We start from the raw sequence: 7,099 nt of genomic DNA on the forward strand, positions 1-7,099 counted from the left end.
CCACTGCCGGCACTGCGGGAGGATCTTCTGCTCGGGATGCGTCGATAAAACTGGATCCTGACCGAGGCGGAGAGGTGTGTGGGTTGGGGGCGGGGGGAGGAGGAGGAAGAAGAGGAGGAGGAGGAAGGAGGAGGAGGAAGAGGAAGAGGAAGAGGAGGAGGAAGGGGAGGAGGAAGAGGAGGAGTAGGAAGAGGAGGAGGAGGAGGGAGAGGAGGAGGAAGAGGAGGAGCAGGAAGAAGAGAAGAAAAGGGGAAAGAGTAGGAGAGGAACGTACTCAGCATTATAAATATGTATTAGTAGGATTATTGTGATATATACTAATTTAGTCTTTTAATTTTAATTTTCAGAGTTTTTTTTTTTTTTTTTTTTTTTTTATTCACGAATTTCTTTGATTTTCTTTTCGCCATTGTTATTTTTACTGTTTTGATGTTAATAAACCTGGTTCTCCTCATTCGCGTTTATCTCAGGACCGTATACTCACTCTTTTTTCATCCCGTCAGTCACTAGTAACCTTTTTTTCAACGCTATTCACTATTATTTACCACCCAACCACACTTATACAAAGGCTTGTTTTTCACTTAAGGCTTTGACATTTTTTTTTTTTTTACTGGCCCTTTCTATTTAATTTTTTGTTCTTTTTTTTGCATTTACTTTGTCATTTATTTACTTTCCTCTCTCACCTTCATTTATTCGCTCTCTCTTTGTTCACTCTTCTTTGTTAATTTCTCTTCCTGTTCCTCTCTTCTCTTCACTCTCACGCTTGTTCACTCTAAACTCTCACCAGGCACTCTCACCTCCTTCTCTCTCACTCACCTTTATCCACTCAGCCGGCGCGAGTTCGTGGTGGACGAGTGCTTCTCCGTCCAGGCAGAGTTGGCTACTTCCTTCGTTGGCTTCGCTCCCCTCGCGCTGGAGGAGACAAGGACGATAGGAGGAGGGTTAGGGAGGGAGGGAGAGGAGGCCTGGGAGGGAGTAGAAAGGTGAGGAATGAGGGAGAGGCGAGAGAGAGGAGTAGAGCGAGAGAGAGAGAGATAGAGAGAGAGAGAGGGAGAGGGAAAGAGAGAGGGAGAGGGAGGTAGGTAGAGAGAGGTAGAGAAAGAGAGGGAGGTAGAGTGGAGAGGTAAAAGTGGGAGAGGGAAGGAAAAAGGGAGAAAGAAAAAAAGGACAGGCATGTGTCTCCATCAAAAAATAGGAATAAAAGAACAACGAGATGGAACAGTGGAATTAACGAGAAGAAATATAGGACAGAGGAGAGAGGAACGAAATAACAATAAAGATAAAGTTGTTAATTTATTTATATTTATTAAGTAGATAGATAGATAGACAGGCACATATATATAGGTAGATAGATAGATAGGACTCTCATTAATTAATTAATAAGCGTATAAAATAAAATGATTATTTAATAAAAAGATAAAGATAAATTTAAAAGTGAAATAGAGATAATACAGAACATTTATGAAAGAAGTGTATACAAGAAATAAAGTGATAAAGTTTCAGAATATTTTAACCAAAATATTTGGACCAAGACATTTTACCAAAAGATTTTAACGGAAACATTTTGACCAATATATATATTTTAAACCAACAGATACCAGTGTAGAGGCACATGGAAAAGAAGAGGCAAGAAAGAGAAAACTAAAGACGAAGAAGGAGAGAAAAAAAGAAGAAGAAGGAGGGGGGAAGAAGAGAGCGACGAGGACTTCTTGCCTTCATATACGAGGAGGAAATCCAAAGCTCGCGCAAGCCTCAGTCCAGTCCAGGTGGGTCTGGCATCAGCAGCAGAGGAGGCTTCTCTACAGTACGGATCGAGGCATCTGCGCCTCCAGTGCCTTGCTTCTCGGTGGAAAGCCTGAGGGAAAAGCCGTCTGCGTGGAATCCCGAGGTCTGGTTGCGCGGCTCTTCTCGTATCTCTCTTCCCTCCTCCCGTCTCTCTCTCTCTCTCTCCTCTCTCTCTCTCTCTCTCTTTCTCTACTCTCTCTCTCCTCTCTCTCTCTCTCTCTCTCTCTCTCTTTCTCTTTTTACCTTATTTTCAAATTTCAAAATTTATTCATTGTACTAAAAGAGGAGAGAATTATTTCTTACTGTAAATACATCCTATTGTTAAATTATATATATTACATTATTAATAGCATATTATATATGTATTATATGTATTATCTTCTATTACTGTCATGAATTATTATGGTTGCATCCGCAGATTTGGGTGATGATGATTGAAAACCTGGTGCAGACATATCATCCCGGTAAATATTCCGTCGGCGTCATCCTTCAGTGGCGCTTCACATCGAGCTAAGGGCGTACCAACATGTATGTATATATATAAGATATATATAATATATATATATATTATAATCATATAGATATAATATATATATATACACACACATATACACGCATATATGTATATGATATATATATTATATATATATGTATATATTATATATATAATCGATATGTATATGCAACGAACGTTTATGTATGTTTATTTGTTATGTTTCTAATTATGTTTATATTGGAGTTAGATCTGCTTCTGTTTGTTGTGTTTAGGGTTTAGATTTTGTATTTGCACTTTTTATTTATAATATACTTATATTTATATATATATATATATATATTTTTTTTCGTCTTCTTCTTTTTTTTTATTGTATACACACACACACACACAACATACACACACAACATACACACACACACACACACACACACACACAACACACTCACACACATATATATACTAATATATATATATATATATATTATATATATCGATATTTATATATATATATTATATACAACACAACTCCTTCTGTCGTAATAATATATTTATACATATTTGCAAATACAATATAACACATAGCTATCATCTACTATTATCGATCTCTATCTCATCTATCTATCTATCTATATATATAATATATATACATACAAAGTGTATATATATGATATATATATATGTATATACTATCTATATATATACTATATATATATAAATATATATAATATTATATATATATATATATATATATATAATATATTGTCTGTATATATATATGAATATATCTATATGTATATCAATATAGATTTATCAATTTATTATCTATCAATCTATCTATCTATCTATCTATCTATCTTATAATATATATTATATATTATATATATATATATAGATATATATATATATAAATCATTATATTGTAAACGTGTGGTATATATATATATGTATATGTAGTGTGTGATTACATATATATATATATATAATATATATCTATATTTATAGATATATATATATATATATATATATACTTATAGATATATCTATCTATATATAATTATACTTTTTTTTTATATATATGTATAACTTCATACGACACAACACACACACATCACACACACACACACACACCACAGATATATATATATATATATTATATATATATATATAATATATATATATATATATATGATATATATATATGTAGTAATATTATAATATATATATGATCATATAGATATATATATATATATATAGTATATTATGTGTGTGTGTGTGTGTGTAAGATCTATTTACCAATGTAGATATACAGATAAACATATATTCACCAACACAAACACACTCACACAATCCACATTACACACACAAACACAAATGCACACACGCACACACACACACACAACACCACACACCACACACACAACACCACCACACAAACACACAACACAACATAAACACACCACATATATATAATATATATATACTATCTATATATATATAATTATATATAATATATATATATAATTAAATATACATATTCATATATTATTCATATTTATATTTATAGGATTTATTTATTTTAATCTATTATTTACAATAATATCATATCAATCAATCACATCAAGGGGCAACGCCGACGGGGGAGCTTACTGGGCGCACACCCTTCGCTTCCAGCCAGAGGATCCCTCGAGGCGAGCTCTAAGGCAGGCACACGGCCCACTATAGTTCCTCGCGACAGGTCTCGTCGAGCTGCCCAAGCAATGATCTCATAGGACGTCCAACAGGTCTCCTCCACCCAGGGTGTTGTCTCGCAGAGGAAGAGACAACCTGGTGGGCAGGGTCCGTCCATAGGGAGGCGAGCTAGATGGCCATAAGCCTGAATTGGCGATCCCGGGATTATGCAAGTAGTACACAGGTCCTGCCAGTCTCACGGAGTGTACACGCCGGTGGACACGTGGTCCGCCAACTGTACCCCATGATCCGGCGAATGGACTTGTTGCAAAAGGCATCAGGCGAGACGAGACTCCAAGCAATGGATAGCGTCTAGGTTCGCTTCCACATAGAGCAAAACTGGAAGTATCAAGGCCTTGAAGACAACGCAAAGCGTGGTCCTTCTGCAATAGGTACAGGACATCTCCGAAACGCCTTGTTGATTGAGTTAATGGCTCCTGGTGCCAGGCCAATCCGTCTAGAAAATTCCTGGTCTGACAACCCAGAGATGATGGACTCTTGTTAGAAGTTTTAATAAACCCAAAAAGGGTATATAGATTCCCATCCATCGTCAAAAGCAACCCACTTTGACTACTTTGGAACCCCCTTAGGCTAACCTTTCCCAATCACCAAGACTCAGGGGAAGGAGGCGTTCAGGTCCATTATGTTACTTTCGAGCCACCTTCCGTTTCAATCGAGCGTTCCTTTAACCCAAGGGTCCGTAGACGGCCACCTGGGTCTCCGAAGACCGTACGGGTGTCAAGCGTGTGTGAAGGCTGCAGGGGAATAGCAGGGGAAATAAAGAGGGCCGGGCGGAGGGGGGAGGGGGGAGAAACAAAGAGAAAAGGCAAGAGGATGAGAATAGATGAGAGATGAGATCGAGAATAGAGCAGGAGTAGAGGTAGGATGAGAGAGGATAGAGAATAAGAGAGAGGTGAAGGTAAGGAGGAGAGGGAGAGATACGGAGAGAGGAAAAGGAAGTGGGAACACAAACCCACACCCACCACACACGCACGACACGCATAGAGAGAGAGAGAGGTAGAGAGAGAGAGAGAGAAGAAGAGAGAGATAGAAGCGAGGAGAGAGAGAGAGAGAGAGATCAGAGGTACAGGAGGAGAGAGAGGAGAGATGATAAGGACAGATAGAGAGGGAGAGGAGAGAGAGAGAGATGAGAGCGTAGGAGGAGAGAGAGAGAGAGAGAGAGAGAGAGAAGAGAGATTACAGACAGACACACACAACACACACACCCACACAACACAACACACACACACACACAGGGAGAGAGAGAGAGGAGATATAGAGGAGAGAATAGCGAGAGAGAGAGAGAAAGCGAGAGAGAAGAAGAGAGGTGAGAGAGAGAGAAAAAAAAAAAGAGAGAGAGACAGACAGAGAAGAGAGAGACAGGAGACAGACAGATAGAAGAGAGAGATAGAGAGAGGATGATAGAGAGAAGAGAAGAGAGAAGGTGGGGGGTGTGGGGGGGGGGGGGGGGTGGGGGGGGGCGGCGGGGGGGGGGGTGGGGAGGGAAGAGAGAGAGGAGAGAGAGAGAGATAGATATCTAGTAGAGAGATAGATAGTAGATGATATGAGATAATAGAGACAAAGCGAGAGAAGATGAGAAGAGATAGAGGCGAGATAGAGAGAGAAGGAGAGACACAGAGAGAGAGAGAGAGGCAGAGAGAGAGAGAGAGCGAGAGAGAGAGGGGGAGGGACAGAGAGAGAGATATGGGATAAAAAACCCCCAACAACCCAAAAACCACCCCCCCCCCCCACCATTTATAAAATTTTTTATAATTTATATATATATTATATATTTTAATATATATATATATTAAAAATTATATATATATATATATTTAAATTTTAAAATAAATATATAAAAAAATTAAAATATATTATATATATATATATATATATATATATATAATATATATATATATATATATATATATATAAAAAACTATGAAGTATAAAATTTTATATATATGATAAAATTAAAAAAATATAAATTTGATAGAATTATAATATATAAAAATTATAAAAATTATATAAAAAAATATAAAAAATTTATATATAAAAATTTTATAAATATTAAAATTTTAAATAATATAATTAGATAATTTATACAAATATATATATATATGTCATAAAATTATATTTTAGATATATATAATATATATTTTATAATATATATATATTTTTATATATTATATAAATATTATATATAAATAATATTAATATATATTAATATAAATATATAATTATATATTATATATATAATAATTATATATAATATAATAATATATTTTTTATATATAATATTTTTAATAAAAAAACAAAAAAAAAAAAAAAAAAAAAATAATATAATATATAATATTAATTATATAATCTATATTTTAAATATTATATATTATAAAAAAAAAAAATAAAAAAAAAAAAATATAATATATATAATATAAATATTATATAATAATATTTAAAAAAAAAAAAAAAAAAATAAAAAAAAAAAAAATATTTAATTTTATATAATATTAAAAAATTTAAAATAATATATTTATAATAATATATTTTATATATTTTTTTTTTTTTTTAAATTTATTTTATATATTTTAAATTATATTTAATTAATATTTTTTTTTTTTTAAAAACAAAATTATATATAAATATAATATATATATATATATATTTTTATATATTATAAATATATAAAAATTTTATATATATATGGTTTTTTTTATATATATTATAATAAATAATATATAAATATAATTTTATATTATATATTATATATATATATATATATATATAAATATATAAATAAAAAAAATATATATAAAAAAAAAAAAAAACCCCCCCCAAAAAAAAAAAAAAATATATATATATATAGATATATATAATTATAATATATTATATATATATATTAAAATATATATTTTATTTGGTTTAAAATATTATATATATTATAATATATATTAATATTAATATAGAATAATATATATATATATAATTTTTAAAATTATTTTGTATTTAAATTTATTATATTTTTTTTATTAATAATATTATATATATAATATAATTTATATAATAAAATTAAAATATATTAATATTATTATT

This window comes from Penaeus monodon, unplaced genomic scaffold, assembly GCF_015228065.2.
Source record: "Penaeus monodon isolate SGIC_2016 unplaced genomic scaffold, NSTDA_Pmon_1 PmonScaffold_86, whole genome shotgun sequence".
NCBI lineage: Eukaryota > Metazoa > Arthropoda > Malacostraca > Decapoda > Penaeidae > Penaeus > Penaeus monodon.